This window comes from Prionailurus viverrinus, chromosome B1 (genome assembly GCF_022837055.1).
Source record: "Prionailurus viverrinus isolate Anna chromosome B1, UM_Priviv_1.0, whole genome shotgun sequence".
NCBI classification, from domain to species: Eukaryota; Metazoa; Chordata; class Mammalia; order Carnivora; family Felidae; genus Prionailurus; species Prionailurus viverrinus.
In genome coordinates this window covers 49141875-49159861 of record NC_062564.1, presented here as the reverse complement: position 1 = coordinate 49159861, position 17987 = coordinate 49141875, and positions in this window count along the sequence as shown.

Here is a 17987-nt window from a genome sequence, read left to right as displayed (position 1 = left end):
CCCCCCACCCCCAGGATCTCCTGGGATTCTGAACTGGGAAGAATGTTGAAAATGTTTTCAAAAAACAAATATAAAAAAAATGTTTTCAGTTATATTCATTAGATATAAAAGGGCAGAGGGCACAGCTTTTTAGGGCAATGAAGCTACTCTGTGTGATCCTGTATGGTGGATACATGTCAATATCCATTTGTCCAAACCCATGGATATACATCAAGAAGGAACCCTAAGGTAAACCAGACTCTGTGTCAGAGGATGGGTCAGTGGATGTTCATCCATGGTAACAAATGTACCCCTCTGGTGGGAATGTTGATAATGAGAGAGGCTGTGTGTATGCGTGGGGGTAGGTGATAAATGGGAAACCTCTGTATCTTCTGCTCAGTTGTGCAGCAAATGTAAAAGTGTTCTAAAAAACAAAGTCTACTTAAAAGAAGAAAAGGGTACAGCGGAACAAGTGTTCCCAGTTCTCCTTCTTGGAGGCAACCAGTAAAAACCACCAGTTTTTTTAATCAAAGGTAGAATTTCCCCATCTGGATTCAGCTTTAGCTGGGGGATTTCTGCCTGTTTCTTGGCCTGGATGTAGCAGTGGCTCAACTAACAAGGAGAGGGAGAGGGGCTTCTCTCTGCCTTTGCCTCCTGGGGCATCTAAGCCAAAAGAAACAGTGGTGCTTAGGGGAAGGCAGTGAGAGAAATGGAGAGGAACAGGAGGATTAGGAGTGCCTTGGTGTCCCCACCCACAGAACCACTTCTGCTTGGACACTGAGTTAAGGGACAGGCTGTCCCTCAATGAAATCCTGTGTTCCAGTTGAATCTGAGCTCCGTGGAGAATGGACACAAGGAAAGGAAGAAGGCTGCTTGCTTTCATCTCAGTTTGTGCTTGAAGGTGGGAGAGGGGGTGATGGGGACAGGACTGGCCTCGAGCGAGTCAAGATGTCCTTGCCGCCTACTACCTTAGCTGCCCAACGCCCAGTGCTTTTTCCTCCCATGACACAGAGGATGGGGAAAAAGATCTAGTGAAGAATGTTTAAAGTGTTTTCCAATAAATAAGTAAATAAATAAATAAATAAAATGTTTTCAATTCTATTAACTAGGTTTAAAAGGGCAGAGGGCACAGAAGGGTGAGGATTTGCACAGTAAAATGAAGGAAAAGAAGCCGGACACCATTTCCGTGCCTAGGTTTTATGTTTAGGAGTGTGGACTTCAGGAACACTCAGCTCCTTTTCTATGTGACTTAGCACAAGTCACTTCCCTCTGGGCTCCCCTTTGCCCGCTGGAAAATGGGGAGTAGGACGACAGCAGGGTAAATTCAAGTGCTGTGGGGATCAGGCAGGTCATGGGAATGAGGGCCCACACACACCCCATTTGAGCTTCTAAATGGGGCAGCTGCCTCTCAGCTCTGGCCAATGATCGCCACGGGGGAAATAAGTTTTTATTAACCGATTCACCACAGGGGCTAAACTTGACAGGACAGAAAAAAAGAAATGGCTGTTTTCTCCCAGGCCTTTCTTTTTTTTTTTTTTTTTTTTTAAATTTTTTTTCAACGTTTATTTATTTTTGGGACAGAGAGAGACAGAGCATGAACGGGGGAGGGGCAGAGAGAGAGGGAGACACAGAATCGGAAACAGGCTCCAGGCTCTGAGCCATCTCCCAGGCCTTTCTTCAGTAGTACTCTGGATTCTCTTGCTCACCCTCTGATGATATCTTGTACCAATAGATCAGATTCCGGGACTTTCTGATCAACTTCCCAAAATGGAACGGTTCCATTTTCAAATTACAACATCCTTTTAGATATTAAAAACTTGATCATTTAAGTCAAAACTTTAGTCACAAATATAATTCAAAACTTCAACCCACCTGCTAGTTCAGGTCTGACTGGTCACCGCCTCTTCTAGCTCTCCCCAGATGCTCTGATGTTCCCCTCTTCCCCAGCAGTCGCTCCCCTCAAAGCAGGGCAGAGACTAGAAAGATAAACAAAGGCCAAGGGTAGGGATCTTTTGTGACTGTTGTAATCTCACTATTGGTGGGTCTCACAACTGGAATGTGAATTCACTCACCTACTCACTGCTCTCAGCTTTACGACTTCACGAATACCCAATAAATAGCAAATGACATCATGGATCTGATTTTTAAGTCAAATTTGTACATGCGAGCTCAAAATTACTCAATGCCACTGGGCCAAACCAGGCCTATCTGTGGGCTATACTGGAGGGCTCTGGCTTAGAATGAGTTTGAAGGTCTTTTCTAGTCACTGTCATCCGTGAAGTTACGATTTTCCTAGATTAAGAAACCCTGGGGAGCGCCTGGGTGGCTCAGTCGGTTGAGCCTCCGACTTCAGCTCAGGTCATGAACTCACGGTCTGTAAGTTCGAGCCCCACGTTGGGCTCTGTGCTGACAGCTCAGAGCCTGGAGCCTGCTTCAGATTCTGTGTGTGTGTGTCTCTTTCTGCACCTCCCCTGCTCACACTCTGTGTGTGTCTCTCTCTCAAAAATAAACAAACATTAAGTCATCCAAGGTTTCCCCTTACAGTCAGGGTCCCCCCAACCCTCCTCCCCCACTCCCCCAGGACTTCTGGGTGGCAGAGGCCTCCTGGAAATGAACTCTCCTGGGTGGATACCACCAGTGTCCTGGAGAAACAAGACCTGAGGGGAAGGCCAGCAGGTGGCAGGAGAGAATAGCACAGTTCTCAGTTTCTGTCTAGTTGTGGTTCCAGCTGCCAACTTGTGAGTCCATATTGCATTCTGACATTTGGATGGGAGGTGGGACACAGGACCTCGGGTATCCCTCCAGCACCAAGAATCTTGAAGCACATCTGGAAAAGCTATGCTTTGGTGGTGAGTTGGGGGGGGGGGTGCGGGTTCTCGAAGGTCTTTGCCATTGAAATCTTAGAAATGTGGGACAGAAGGTGCCTGACCCCTCTAAACCAATAGCATGTATTGATTGGAAAAGCAAATGGCTGTTCAAAACACAATGCTTATATTTAAAAACATTTCTTTTGTTTCGGATTCAGCTTCTAGCTTTCCCTTACGGGTATTAATGCACAGGTTTTGTAGAATCATGGAATTTCATAGAAACATAGCCCATGGAGTTTAGAAGGGACCTTGAAGGTCAGCTAAGCTGATCACACTCTTCCGTGCCCTTTACAACGTCCTGTAACAGAACTCCTTCAGTGTCAGCATGAATGCATCCAGAGACAGGAAGCTCGGTACTTTCTAAAGCCATTTGTTATTAGAAAATTACTTTATGGAGTCAAAGTCAGTCCCACAGTGACTTCAACCCACCATTTTGTCTTCTGGAGCTACACAGACCAAGCTGAAGTCCTCCTCTATTAACAGGCTTGGAAGGCTGGATCACATGTCAATTGCCACATGAGACTGCTCCTAAACATCCCATTAGCAGAAAAAGTAGGCATCTGAGGACAGAAGATGGCCCCTCACATCACATGGATCACCTCCCCACCCCCATTTGCCTAACTCCCAGGTAAACAGCAGCTCCCCAACTGTTCACATTCACTAGCCATGACCCCAGCGGCCTGCACAGAGCAGGGTCGAGAGCCCATTCTTCTCCACATGTAGCCTAGATCACCTGACTCTTTGACAGTGTCTTTTCCACACATCACAGTGATTAGACTGCTGGGACCTTGAGGAGTTTTTTTGGATCAGAGGACTTTAGATAGGAGGATGGGTGGATGGATTGATCGATTTTTCTTTTTGCTGTAACATGTCACGAACACCCAAAAGAGTGCACGGAAAGATACAATCACTTTGAAAGAGAATGATAATATAAATACCTGTGTTTTATCGCCCAAGCTAAGAAATTGAACAGCCCCCACCCCTGCCCCCTTTGTGCCTGCCCCTCTTCATGGCCACTCCTTCCCTCCCAACTCTCATCGCTTTTGTGATAACCTTTCCCTTGCTTTTCTTCATGGCCTTCATCCCATACTTTTGTCTAACAAAACAATACACTGTTTAGTTCTGCCTGTTTCGAACTTTATATAAATGGAATTTTGTTTGTAGTTTTTTTCTATGATTTGCTTCTTTCACTTAATATTATGTGTTTAATGAATTTTCCCTCTTAAAGATATCTTGTTAGAGTCCACTGAGTTAATTCTTGCTTTTATGATTTACTCCAAAATAGTCCCCTTTACAAATATTGTCTACATATTTGTAAACATTCCTTCTATATTATAATCCAAAAAATTTGGGAAAACATTGAATGGGGAAGGTCTCAGGGTAGTCCCTTCAGCAAACTTCTAGAACCATCCTTTCCGATTGAGATTAATCGATTATTCAGCACTCTTTGGGCAACATTCTCCCAGTAACTAATCCTCTTAATTTTACTTTAATACGGACCATATTTTTCTACTTGCTCATGGGGTTGTCAGAAAACACCTTCCTTGAAATCCAGATCAAATGGATTCATGGCATTTTCCTGATTTACCAATTCAGCAACCTTGTCAAAATAAGACTTAGAAAACTTGTATTGGCTCCTAATAATTGCTGTAACATTTTCTAAATCAAATAAAACAGCCCTTCCATAACTCTGCCTGAGATGGTGAGAAGCTCACCAAGCCTAAAATTGTAGGGAATCACCTTTGACCTCCAGAAAACCAGAACTACAATTGCTAATCTCTTGCCTTCCATGAGGTCACAGATAATCTTGCATGGCCTTTCTTCACAAGTTTTCAGTACCTGGAATGTCCTTTGTCTGGGCCAGGGGGTTATGCCTCCAGGGGGACAAGAGCTTATCTACTGGGACAAGGAAGGCATTTTTAGCACAGAGAAGATGACAAAGCTCTTAATGATTGGTTTCCAGAAAATGGCAGATGAGATAATTTTCAGAAATTGGCAGGAGTAGGATTAAGAACTTGAGGGTGAAGGGGAAGGTTGAGATAGTCACTGAAGTAATGAAAGCATGCTTTTATGAGAAATGAATCAGATTGCCAAAAGGAAATGGTAGGGTTAGGATAATTTAATAGTTGGTCCATTTAATATGGAATGCTAACTCTCTCCACCGGCAACTCCCAGCCAAGGAGCAGGAGAGGAGAAAGAAGACAGGACAGTCTGGGGCTGAGGGTGCACCAGCTAAGGGGTAAATTTTAGATGAGTTTAGGCCATTTTGTGGGAGCAAAACCAAAGGGGCCGAGGGGCTGAGGAGCTCCAGAACCCAGAGGAAGGAAATCAGATGGAACAAAAGGAGGTATGGACTGGGGAAAATGGGATAGGTTATGTGACTGGGTGTTTAAGGAGAAGTGAGTTTGGTTATGGTGGGAAAGGGAAGGCCCAGAGATGAGACTCACAGAGCAGGATGACATGTGGCCTGGGAAGTGGTGGGCCTGCTGCTGATGACCAGCAGAGAGTGACGTCAGGAGAAAGGGAACAGGCTCAGGTGGGGCATCCCCGTGCAGGCTAGCACCACTGACAGGGCACCAGGCCCACACGTTAGGTGCCAGAGTCACTAGAGTTGAAGGGGAAAGTACCAGAACCAGATGGCATGATCTTCAAACAAGGAGCTGGGGGACAGCGGTAGGTTAATGGTCTGGATGTTGCAGCAGGGAACAAAGCAGGTTCCTACATGGCCCTAGAACGTGATGGCAGTGGGTTCCCCACATGTCCCCAGAGGACAAGGAGAAGCCACCTTGACCCAGAAGGGCGAAGGAGACAAAGACATTGAGACTGAACGGAAATTCATGATGATGATGCTGGAACGACAGGCCTCTGGGACAGGAGCTCTGGAGTCAGACTTGCAGGAATGGGGCTGAGGCCGAATGGGGAGCTGCAGGACCCAGCAGCGGAGCCAGTGGGTGGGTTTTCAAGGAGAGTTGCTGTGGATAACATAGAGGAAGGCACAAAGAGTTGGGGGGGGGGGGGTCTGTGTGAGGACCAGGGGTGATCTTGTTGCAGCCTCAAACCGCCCTATGGGGTGGAGATGATCTCTCTTTCATAAATGCAGAAGCCCAGAGTTAATATGAATGTAATTGCAGGGCTAGCAGGAACATGCCCACAGGAACAGCTGCCCATGGGCAGCGGGGGTGGGGGAGGGGGAGGGGGGGATGGGGGGGTGGGGAGGGGAGTTCATTAACAGGACGGTTTTTTCGGCACTATACCTGCGAGCTTTCCCAGGCATACAAAATGTGTGAGACCTTTAAAAACGCGTGTCGGCTTCCAAAGTGAAATAGAAGCCAACATAATCGAATACGTACTTAACGAATGCCTACAAATGTAGTACTAGGATGCCATTCTGATATGCTTAGATTCAGCGCTTATAAACATTTCATTCCATTTTGAACTTGTAACTTAGCAATACACGTTGATTACTGAGCGATCCTAATCATCTGTAAGGTAATTGAGTTAATCAAAGCCAAACAACATCTGAATCATCTCTGAATCAAGGCTGAGCTCCAGGGTCCTGAGTTTTTCTGGCAAGACCCCAGTCTCACTGACTTTATCTCACCAGAGCTAATTTCACTAATCCTTTATTAACCATGGCCTAAGGCCAGAACTAACCACTGAAACCACAGGGGGCCTTTGTGGACAATAAACCAACCTTGCCCCCATTCTTGCTTTATTTTTTTAAATTTATTTTTGCCTTTCCCCTTGCTTTACTTTTCTCACAAGCGTATCACCATCTGCCATACTATACATTTTTTTGTATCTATTTGTTGGGCTTGATCTGCATAAGCTCCATAAGGGCAGGGATTTTGTTAACTTTGTACCCCAGCATCTAGAACAGTGCTCGGCTCACACTAGGAGCTCAATAAAATATTTGCTGAATGAATGAAATTTTCAAAAGTGAAGTTGAAAAGGTTCAACTTATATGTTTTTTCAAAGTTTAAAAATACTTCACATTTTACAGCAAATACAACAATTTATTTAATGGGTGACATGAATGCATTTTGTTGCATTTAACATGAGGTGGGAGAGGGCTTCTATAAAAAAGGTAATAGGGGCTCGGATGACTTTTAAATGGCCTTGCTCATGAAATGAATAGATGGATGGATGGATGGATGGATGAATAAAGCTGGAAAGGACCTTAGAGATCAGCCAGACAGAGATGTGCCCTGATTTCATCATCCAGGGAGTGGCAGAGGCAGGACCGGAACCAGGGTCCTGACTCCCAGGCCAGTCCTCTCTTCCTATCCTCCATCCTGTGTCCCTCTTCCTCCACCCACCCCCCACCTCTCCCACCAGCTCCACACAAGGTGGGTGGAGGATGTGGTGAGCATCTTAGCAGAGATGGGCTTACCATGAAACAAGTGATGGCGAAGTTATACTTACAAAGACCTATACCCAAGGTCTATATTTCTGCATTTGTAATGTTCTGTTCCTCTTCTTAAAAAGTGCCTCCTGCCAAATTGTATCAGCTTCAGCCTCCCCCAAACTGGGATCCACCCAGTGCTGGGCACAGTCCGAATGGCCTACCTCTCTCCCCGCTTCTATTCCATACACATATCCACGAAGGACTGACCCACTCACTTCCCAGGACCACCAGGCCCCAGACTTGTAGAAAAGATTCACAAAAACGTGCTATTTTTCTGACGTGACTTATGAAGGAAGTGCACCAACCTAATTGAGGAGGTTACTGGAGCTGTTTGAGAGAGAATCCCTCCTCCTCCCTGATGAGGTCTGGCCCTGCCAGTGAGAGAGAGCGGTGAGCCAGCCGTCCCGTGGGCTGGGACGGCGGCAGGGAGAGAACGGGGCCTTCCCAGGGCGCCAATCCCCTCTACACCTCCCACTCCCAAAATGTGGCACCGAGAAGACCTACCCTTCAAGCTCACAGGAAGAACAAAGGGGAAAGTCTGGGCCTGAGACAGGGCCCAAGGCTTTACCGGGCTTCTGCAGCCTGAGAACCATCACCCTCATCTGGCCCCTTCTGTCACTTCCGCTTCCGGTGAGGCTGGAGACCAAGCCAGGGTGGCTTGGCACCTCTTAGTTCCTGTTTGCAGTTAGGGGCACTTCCTCACCTAGCTGATAGCCAGCCTTGGAGCACCCTTGTGTCCTGTAATCACCGAAACCCCAACCGTGTCTCCTGGGGAGGAGCCTTGGTCCCCTCCCTTCCTTTGACCTGGCCAAGTCCCGCTCATCCTGGAAGCTTTGCTCTCCCTGATCCACTTGCAGGCCGATCTGCTTGCTTTTTCTTTGTGTTCCTTGGTTTTCTGTAATTATCTCTATTTAGCCCTTCTCAAAGTAAAGAGGAATCATTTATTTGTTCCCAGAAAGCAAGGACTGTGCCTTTTCTCTCTTAAATGCAAAGACATTTGGGGGGCAGAAGTTCAAATTAGTGAGAAGGGTTGGCTGTGTAAAAGCAGTTGGCGATGGAGACAATTCACTTGCCCATGACCGCGTCTGCTTCTCTAACTGCAAAAACGTAAAAAGCACAGGGGAAACGACAACAACCAACAGGAATTTATGAATTGCCTCCTATGTGCCAGATACAGTATTGTTTAATCCTTAAGACTCTTTGCTAGTATGCACATTAAATAGGTGAGGGCACCGACCCCAAGAACCAAAGTGTCTCGCTCAGCATCAGACGCCCTAGGCCTCACCATTCCAGGAAGTGATCCCCATTATCCACCCCATCCTCGCGGTGTGGAGAGGATCACGCGTGCTGCAGTGGCCCTGTCTTCAAAACCTCCACATCCTAACAGTCTCCCAGAGTGGGACAGCCTGTGTTTCTTCTTGCAAGGGGAAGTAGCTTCTCTTTGCCTTAAAATACTTTATAAGGTATGACATTCCAAACATAATGATCTTTTTAAAAATTTTTTTTTAGGGGCGCCTGGGTGGCGCAGTCGGTTAAGCGTCCGACTTCAGCCAGGTCACGATCTCGCGGTCCGTGAGTTCGAGCCCCGCGTCGGGCTCTGGGCTGGTGGCTCAGAGCCTGGAGCCTGTTTCCGATTCTGTGTCTCCCTCTCTCTCTGCCCCTCCCCCGTTCATGCTCTGTCTCTCTCTGTCCCAAAAATAAATAAACGTTGAAAAAAAAAATTTAAAAAAAAAAAAAAATAAAAAAAAAAAAAAAATTTTTTTTTAAATTTTAATAATTTATTTATCTTTTAATTTACATCCAAGTTAGCAAGTTAGCGTATGGTGCAACGATGATTTCAGGAGTAGATTCCTTAATGTCCCTTCCCCATTTAGCCCATCCCCCTCCCACAACCCCTCCGCAGCCCTCTGTTTGTTCTTTATATTTAAGTCTCTTATGTTTTGTCCCCTCCCTGTTTTTATATTATTTTTGCTTCCCTTCCCTTATTTCATCTGTTTTGTCTCTTACAGTCCTCATAGGAGTGAAGTCATAGGATATTTGTCTTTCTCTAATTTCACTTAGCATAATACCCTCCAGTTTCATCCACGTAGTTGCAAATGGCAAGATTTCATTCTTTTTGATTGCCAAGTAATACTCCATTGTATATATAAACCACATCTTCTTTATCCATTCATCCATCGATGGACATTTGGGCTCTTTCCATACTTTGGCTATTGTCAATAGTGCTGCTATAAACATTGGGGTGCATGTGCCCCTTCAAAACAGCACACTGGTATCCTGTGGATAAATACCTAGTAGTGTAATTGCTGGGTCGTAGAGTAGTTCTAGTTTAATTTTTTGAGGAACCTCCATACTGTTTCCCAGAGTGGCTATGCCAGTTTGCAGTCCCATAAAAAAATTTTTTTATTATTACAGAGAGAAAGCATGAGCAGGGCAAAGGGACAGAGAGAGAGAGAGAGAGAGAGAGAGAGAGAGAATGAATCTCAAGCAGGCTCCACTCTCAGTCCAGAGCAGGATATGGGGCTTGATCTCATGAGCTGGACACGGGGCTCGATCCCACGACCCTAGGATCATGGCCTGAGCCAAAATCAAGAGTCAGATGCTCAACCAACTAAGCCACTCAGGCGCCCCTGAAACATAATGATTTTCTATTTAAATGTCTATTAAATTCTATTTAAATTCTATTAAATGTCTTGATACTATTGGATGTATCTGTTGGACTGAGCCTAGTTGATTTAAGAGACAGGGAAAGTAATCAGTCTTTCCCTTTCAGAAGAACATAAGAATTATTTTCTGTGTTTCTGAAGTCAGTTATAAGAGTACAGACCCCTTACTTCACAAAAGGGGAGAGAACAGAAAGGCCTGAGGTTTTTGCTTTGGTACAGTCACCTGGGTGTTTTGAAATTTTGATGAGTCCTAATGGAGGGGGGGCAGAGGTGGGGCATCTCCCCCCCCTTCCCAAGTCCTTGTCTTGAGCTGGTGAAAAGCTGCTCTTACACTTACTTATTGCTTCTCTTATGGCCTAAATGAATTATTCCACTGTTCTGTATCCTTTTCCCAAGAAGGAAATACTCCCCCATTGCCCACAGGGCCTAGAGTTATGCCATCAATCCTGCTGAAGTTTTGGCAACAATGGAGCTACTGAGAGCCCCAAACTTCTGAGCTCTCCCAGGGTTCTGTTGAGCTATAAGAGCCATAGAACCCCCGATTTTGTTTGAAATCATTCTTTGCCAAGTAAAGGTCTTCATTGCTGGTCTGACATTTTGGGGACCATTTTTGGCAATCCAAATGAAGTAGGTAGACGTTCATGAGACATCTGACCCTTTCGGGTCTTGTCTAAGGCTCTGCGAAAGCAGATAACTTTTCCCGAAGACACTGCTGAAGTTGCTGGAGGCAGACACATCTGCAGCTGACAAGGGACCAGATGACCAAGTGCCCTGAGAGCCCAGAGGAGGGGGCAATTAACTAGCTGGGGCCAGGGAAGTTTCCACAGAGAAGGCTGGGTTTGAGGTGGGTTTCAAAGGATCGGTGAGAACCTACCAGGTGGTGGAGCATTCCTGGCAGAGGGTCTGTCTTGGAACCAAGGCCATAGTCAAGGAAGTGCATACAATTAGATAAGGTATGTGCCGAATGCCCAGCACAACCTGAGTACTTAGTGCCCATAAATGTTCATCGTAGTAATAGAACCTGAGGGAGGGTCTGGGGAGGCAGGTGTGAGGGGGTGTGACTGGAGATAAGAATAGCAAGGAAGCTTGCTTGAGACAGAAGGACAGACAGAACTAAATGCTATGCATGATAAGGTTTTGGCAGAACAGGGACAAGGGTCAGTGTTGTGCTTTATATTTCTTGAAAATGGTTTATTTTTTGAGTAATCAGTACTTGTGTGGTTTGAAATAAACTTTATATTAGGGGCACCCGGGTGGCTCAGTTGGTGAAGCATCTGACTTCAGCTCAGGTCATGATCTCATGGTTCGTGGGTTTGAGCCCCACATCAGGCTCTCTGCTGTCAGTGTAGAGCCTGCTTCAGATCCTCTGTCCCCCTCTCTCTGCCTCTCCCCTCCCTGCTCACGCGCTCTCTGTCTCTATCAAAAATAAACATTAAAAAATAGAATTATAAAATAAACATTGTATTAAATGATATATACTGAGAAGTCTTGTCCTTGTACCTGACTCCATCCGTTCACTCCCCTACCACCCAGTGCCCTAGCTTACCACTTTTATTAATTTTTTGTATCATTCTAGTGTTTATATCTACATCTATATCTATACCTGTATCTGTATCTACATCCACATCTCTATTTTACTTTGGAGCACTTTCAGCCTTACAGAAAAGTTGCAAGAATGCTACGAAGGACTTCACCCAGAGGCCCCATTTACGCTACACCAATTGTCCTAGTAACATTCTAGCACTGGCGTCAATGCCGTGCAAGGGTATACAAGTCACACCCAGCTGTCACGCCTCTCCAGTCTCCTTCATTCTGGAACAGGTCCTCCTTGAATTTCCGACCCTGAACATACTTTTTTTTAGGACTATAAAGCCAGCCTTTGTAGAAGATCCTGCAGTTTGGATTTGTGCAACATTTCCTTGTGATTACACCCAGATTATGCATTTGCCGGGGTGGGGGTGGGGAGCCGGACTAGCACAGAAGTGATGCTGTGTTCTTGCTGAACACTATTAGATTTCACATGTTGATTTGTTGCATTCCTGGTGGCGTTAGTTTTAATCACTTAAGATGGTGTCTGCCAGGTTTCTCCACTGGAAATTGACATATTTCCTACTTTGTACCAAAAAGATACTTGGTGTGGCGATCCTTTGAGACTATGTAATTATTCTATTTTTATTCCCCTCTCACCTACTAGTTTTAACATCCTTTGATATTTTTTTCTTTTGGTCTGATTTAATTATTGCTAGGGTGACGGTAAAGTGGTTTCTTTCTAAACTTCATCATTCTTTTGTATTTATTAGGTGGCATTTTATTATGTGGAAGAGCTTTCTCTTCTTCCCATTTATTTACTTGTTTGTTTACATATATCCATGCGGATTTCCTATTTTAAGTAGTGGATTAAAAACTATTAATATCATTATTTTGAGGCTTAAATTGTTCCCGATTTGATAAGCAGGAGCCCCTTCAAGCTAGTTTCCATGTGCTTTTACATATCCCCATCATCTTTGAGCATTTCCTTAATTCTAAAAAAAGAAAAAAAAAAAAAAAAAGAAAAATTCCAGACTCATCTTGTACTGCCATTGCCCCAGCCCTGGAATCAGCCATTTTTTCCATGAATTCCTGTTTCCTTTTAGTAGAGAGTGGTATTTAAACATCAGCCATTTAGATGTCAGAGTTCCTTTTCTACTGGGGTGCCCTGCTCTTAAGCTGTCTCAGTGGACACACACGTACCCCTTTACATGTCCATTTATCATCTATGTATATATGTTATGTATGTATGTATCTATCTATCATCTATCTACCTACCTATCATCTGTCTATCCATCTATCATCTGTTAACCCACGAATTCACACAGATACTTTCAATTTCACTCTATACTTCAGGGTTCATTCTTCCTTTCCCCCTTTTCATATTTATGCCTACTTTCTCTGTCAATGAGAAACCTGACTTCATTGTCCGCGATTCATTTGTTTATTTGTTCAATCTCATGCATGTAGCCAACCAGTGGGATTCCCCTGCCACCTGCTCTAATGCCATTTTTATGTGGCTCATCATTAATGGCCATCTTAGACAATACATACATGCCCATGTGCACACACACACACCTTTTTTTTTTTGGAAGGAGTATGGCTCATGCAATTATGGGGCTTCTCTGGCAAGTCTGCAATCTGAACACCAGTCAGGCAGGCTAGAAATCCAAGAGTTGCTGTTGTAATTTTGAGTCAGTAGGCTGGAAATTCAGGCAGAATTTCTATGCTGCAGTCTAGAGACAGAAGTCCTTCTTCTTTGGAGGACTTTAGTCTTTGCTCTTAAGGCCTTCAACTGATTAAATGAGGCCCACCTGAATTATGGAGGATAACCTACTTTACTCAAAGTCTACTGATATAAATGTTAATCAATCTAAAAACCACCTGCACACTAATATCTGGATGGGTATTTGCTCAAATAACCGAGGACCATAGCCTAATGAGGTTGATGCATAGAATTAACTACTTTGGTAGCTAATTAGTAGTCATGATCAATGTGTGCTACCTGGTATAACAAATAGTCCCTACATCTCAAAAAAGATTTATCTTTTCTCACAATGGTCTGGCATTGGTTGGCAGATCATACAGACTTTCAAGAACTTTGTTTCTTCTCATTAGTGGCTCTAACACACATTAAAGCTTTGGAAAGGTCTGTAGGTTCCTATCCATCTAGCCAGTAGGTGTAAGAAGGAAAGAATGTCAATGGTGCATGGCACAGTTTTATGCACCAGGCCTGCAAGTGACATTTAATCACTTTTGCTTATATTTTGTTGGCCAGAATTTGATCAATAACCAGTCCTATTGCAATGAAGGCTGAGAATTGTCGCTTAGGTGTGCCAGGAGAAAAGAGGAGACATTTTGGAAAACAACTAGCCGCTGTCTGCCACATATATGTGTACACGGGCCTGAATTTTGGTTTTTCACTAATACATCCTGGAGATATTTCTTATTAGTATATTTCTTTTTTTTTTAATTTTATTTTTTATTTTTTAAAATTTACATCCAAATTAGTTAGCATATAGTGCAACAATGATTTCAGGAGTAGATTCCTTAATGCCCCTTACCCATTTAGCCCATCCCCCCTCCCACAACCCCTCCAGTAACCCTCAGTTTGTTCTCCATATTTATGAGTCTCTTCTGTTTTGTCCCCCTCCCTGTTTTTATATTATTTTTGTTTCCCTTCCCTTATGTTCATCTGTTTTGTCTCTTAAAGTCCTCATATGAGTGAAGTCACATGATTTTTCTTTCTCTGACTGACTAATTTCACTTAGCATAATACCTTCCGGTTCCATCCACGTAGTTGCAAATGGCAAGATTTCATTCTTTTTGATTGCCAAGTAATACTCCATTGTGTATGTGTGTGTGTGTGTGTGTGTGTGTGTGTGTATACACATACACCACATTTTCTTTATCCATTCATCCATCGATAGACATTTGGGCTCTTTCCATACTTTGGCTATTGTCGATAGTGCTGCTATAAACATAGGGGTGCATGTGTCCCTTCGAAACAGCACACCTGTATCCTGTGGATAAATGCCTAGTAGTGCAATCGCTGGGTCGTAGGGTAGTTCTATTTTTAGTTTTTTGAGGAACCTCCATACTGTTTCCAGAGTGGCTGCACCAGCTTGCATTCCTAAGTATATTTCTTTTTAAAACACAGCATCTGCATAGTATTCCATTTTGTAGAAGTACCACAGTTGATTTAATCAGTCCCATTTAGATAGGCACATGGATTGATTCCAATATGTTGGAGTGTTAAAATGAATAACGAATAACCCTGGTTAATGTTATTTTGTACATGTACAGATAAATCCGCAGGATAAATTCTCATGAGAGAGATAACTGGTTTAAAGATGGAAGTACACTGGGGTGCCTGGGTGGCTCAGTCGGTTAAGCATCTGACTTTGGCTCAGGTCATGATCTCACAGTTTGTGAGTTTGAGCCCCACGTTGGGCTCTGTGCTGACAGCTCAGAGCCTGGAGCCTGCTTCGGATTTTGTGTCTCACTCTCTCTACCTCTCCCCTGCTCATGCTCTGTCTCTCTCTTTCTCTCAAAAATAAAATAAACACTGAAAAAATAATAAAGGTGTAGGTGCACTGTAATTTTCCCCCTTTGAGAGCATCTCTTTTATTAAGAGTGAAGTTCATCATTCTCATATAGGGCACTTGTATTTCATTTTCTGTTTCTTTGTTCACATCCTTCTTGACTTCCTGATGGATGGGACCTCTGGTACTAGGGAGATTACACTGCAAATTCTTTTCCTGGTTTTATATTTCCGTTTGGACTTTGCATCAAATATAGTTTCCATGCAGAAATTTTTATTTATATAACTGAATTTATTAATCTTTTCTTTTATGGGCTTCTAGATTTTGAGTCATCATTAGGAAGCCTTCCCACTGTGAAAGCCTGTGGAGAATGGGTCAGAGCAGGGCCAGCCTGGAGGCAGAAAAACCAGTTAGGATGTGGTTATAACTGTGAGGATGGAGGGAAGGGTATATTTGTCTCCCAACATGGTGACAAGGTGGTGTAGGCAGTGGGGCAAGAGGAGGTGAGAATAACTGAGGTCTCTGGCCAGATGGTGTTGCTAAGAATGTGATAAGGTTTCCTATTGTTTCTGAGGTTTGGGCTGATTTGGGGAGTGTGGGGTGAGGGCGAGGCCAGGGGTGAACCTAGAATGGACTTTGTTGGGAAGTTGTTTTACTTACCTTGCATTTACCTCCTTGTATCTAACTGCTATTAACTTTTGTGCCACTAAAAAGCAATTTATGTCATAAAGTAAGACAGGCTTATTGTGTTTCCAAAGGCAATATAGAGCTCCCCCAAATCAGGAAGTTAAAAGGACATTAATGGGCCAAAAAGGAAAAGTACAAATGGCGATTCAGAATATAAAAAGAGGGGTGCCTGGCTGGCTCAGTAGACCATGCAACCCTTGATCTCAGGGCCGTGAGTTCAAGCCCCACTTTGGGTGTGGAACCTACTTTAAAAAAAAACATAAAAAGATGATCAACTTTACTCTTAATAAAAGAAATGCAAATTGAACTATGCAGAGGTATTATTTCTCATCTATTCAACAGAAAAAAGCTAGAAGTTTGAACACATATTTTGATTCTGATTTACAGGGGGTAGAATTTACAAGAGGGCAGATTTTATCGTGACCCCTGAGTTAGACCTTTGGATCGCAGCATGCTTTGAATCAAGCACCCTACGAACACGGTAGACTAGGGAAAGGAAGCTTGCTTTCTTTGTCTCTTTTTTTGTGGCTTGCGTAGTTGTTTTTTGTTTAGTTTTGTTTTTTGTTTTTTGGCCACCACAGCTCTCTGCCAGCTTCATCCTTTCTTCTACCTTGCTAACTTATTTGTTTATCAATAACTATTTAGTGAGAATTCATTATGTGCCAAGCACCATTGCAGGTGTTTGAGATACTTGAGTGACTCAGACATAAAGGTTTCTGTCTGGCTTCACGGAACTTCCAGTTGATATCGATTCTTTTCTTCTCTCCCTGTATATCTCCCTCATAATTCTGTTTCCGCATCGTTTCTGCTTCCTCTGACTTTGGTTTATCATGACCCCTCCTGGCCCCATTCATTATGATTGTCTCAACATCTTGATGGACATTTGTGTTATCCCTAATGTTTTACAAATAGTGCTGCATCGAATAGCCGTGAACACGTATCTTTTCATATTTATGCTGCTTGTGTGTCTCTGGGATAGGTTCCTAGAAGTGGGTTTGTGAGTCAAGGGGCAACTCTACATGTAAGCAGACTTATGTAGAGATTTACATGGTGAGTCTATAGTGAGTAAGAAAATATTATATGGTAGTCAAGTATCAAGTACATGTTGGTAGATATTACCAAGTTCCTCTCAAAAGAAGTTATATGGTTGGGGCGCCTGGCTGGCTCAGCGGAGCATGCGACTTTTGATCTCGGGGTCATGAGTTTGAGCCTCACGTTGGGTTAGGGATTACTGTAAAAAAAATTTAAATTTAAAGCATAGGTTAGGTGGTTTTTGTGGCTTTTCAATCCTTTTCTCTGACCATCGCCTAACTTTTTGGACCTTTCTCCTCTATCCTGCATCTATCCCGAACTAGCCTCATCCAGAGTGTTCTTTCTGCCAAAATTTGTTACCACTCTCAGTTCTCTTTTCTCCCTCTAATTATTCCTAAAATACAAAGGCAAGTGAAACTAACAAGCATCACTGCATTTTGAGTTGGAGATTTAATCACACTGAGAGTAATATTTTAATTGACCTAAAAGCACAGTACTTTGGCTGTATAGTTTTAGCAGGGAATACCCTAAGGATAAAATGAACTTTAAAAGATCTTAAACTTTTTCCACCATATTATTTGCAATGGTATTGGTTTCGTTATTCTGAAATAATTAAATATGCCATAAGGTGAAGTAAATAAGTAATAATCTTGATGTTGTCAGAAACCAAGATTTTTAGCTTAAGAGAAAAAAGATGAAGATACACAATCAAGGAAATTAAGTAAGATCGTGTCCACCTCGTAAATCTGAATTGGAAATGTTATATATACTCAAGAAGTGTTTTCTCTTTATTTATCTATTTTTTTACATTTCTTAAATGTTTATTTATTTTTGAGAGAGACAGAGTGCAAGCAGGGAGGGGCAGAGAGAGAGGGAGACACAGAATCCAAAGCAGACTCCAGGCTCCGAGCTGCCTGATGTGCAGCTTGAACCCATGAAACACGAGATCATGACCTGAGCCAGTCGGCCACTTAACCGACTGAGCCACCCAGGCACCCTATTTTCTCTTTATTTAAAGAAAAAATGTAGCTATTCCTCCTCTTCCTTGTTCTCTTCTTTCTTTCACTTCTCTTCCTTTCTTATTTTAAAAATATGTTTATTTATTTTTGGGGGGGGAGGGGCACAGAGAGAGGGAGACAGAGGATCAAAGCAGGGTTTGCACTGACAACAGAGAGACCAACGTGGGGCTTGAACTCATGAACTGTGAGATCATGACCTGAGCCAAAGTCAACTTCAGAAAGTTGGCGCCCCATCCCTTCCTTTCTTTTCTTGAACA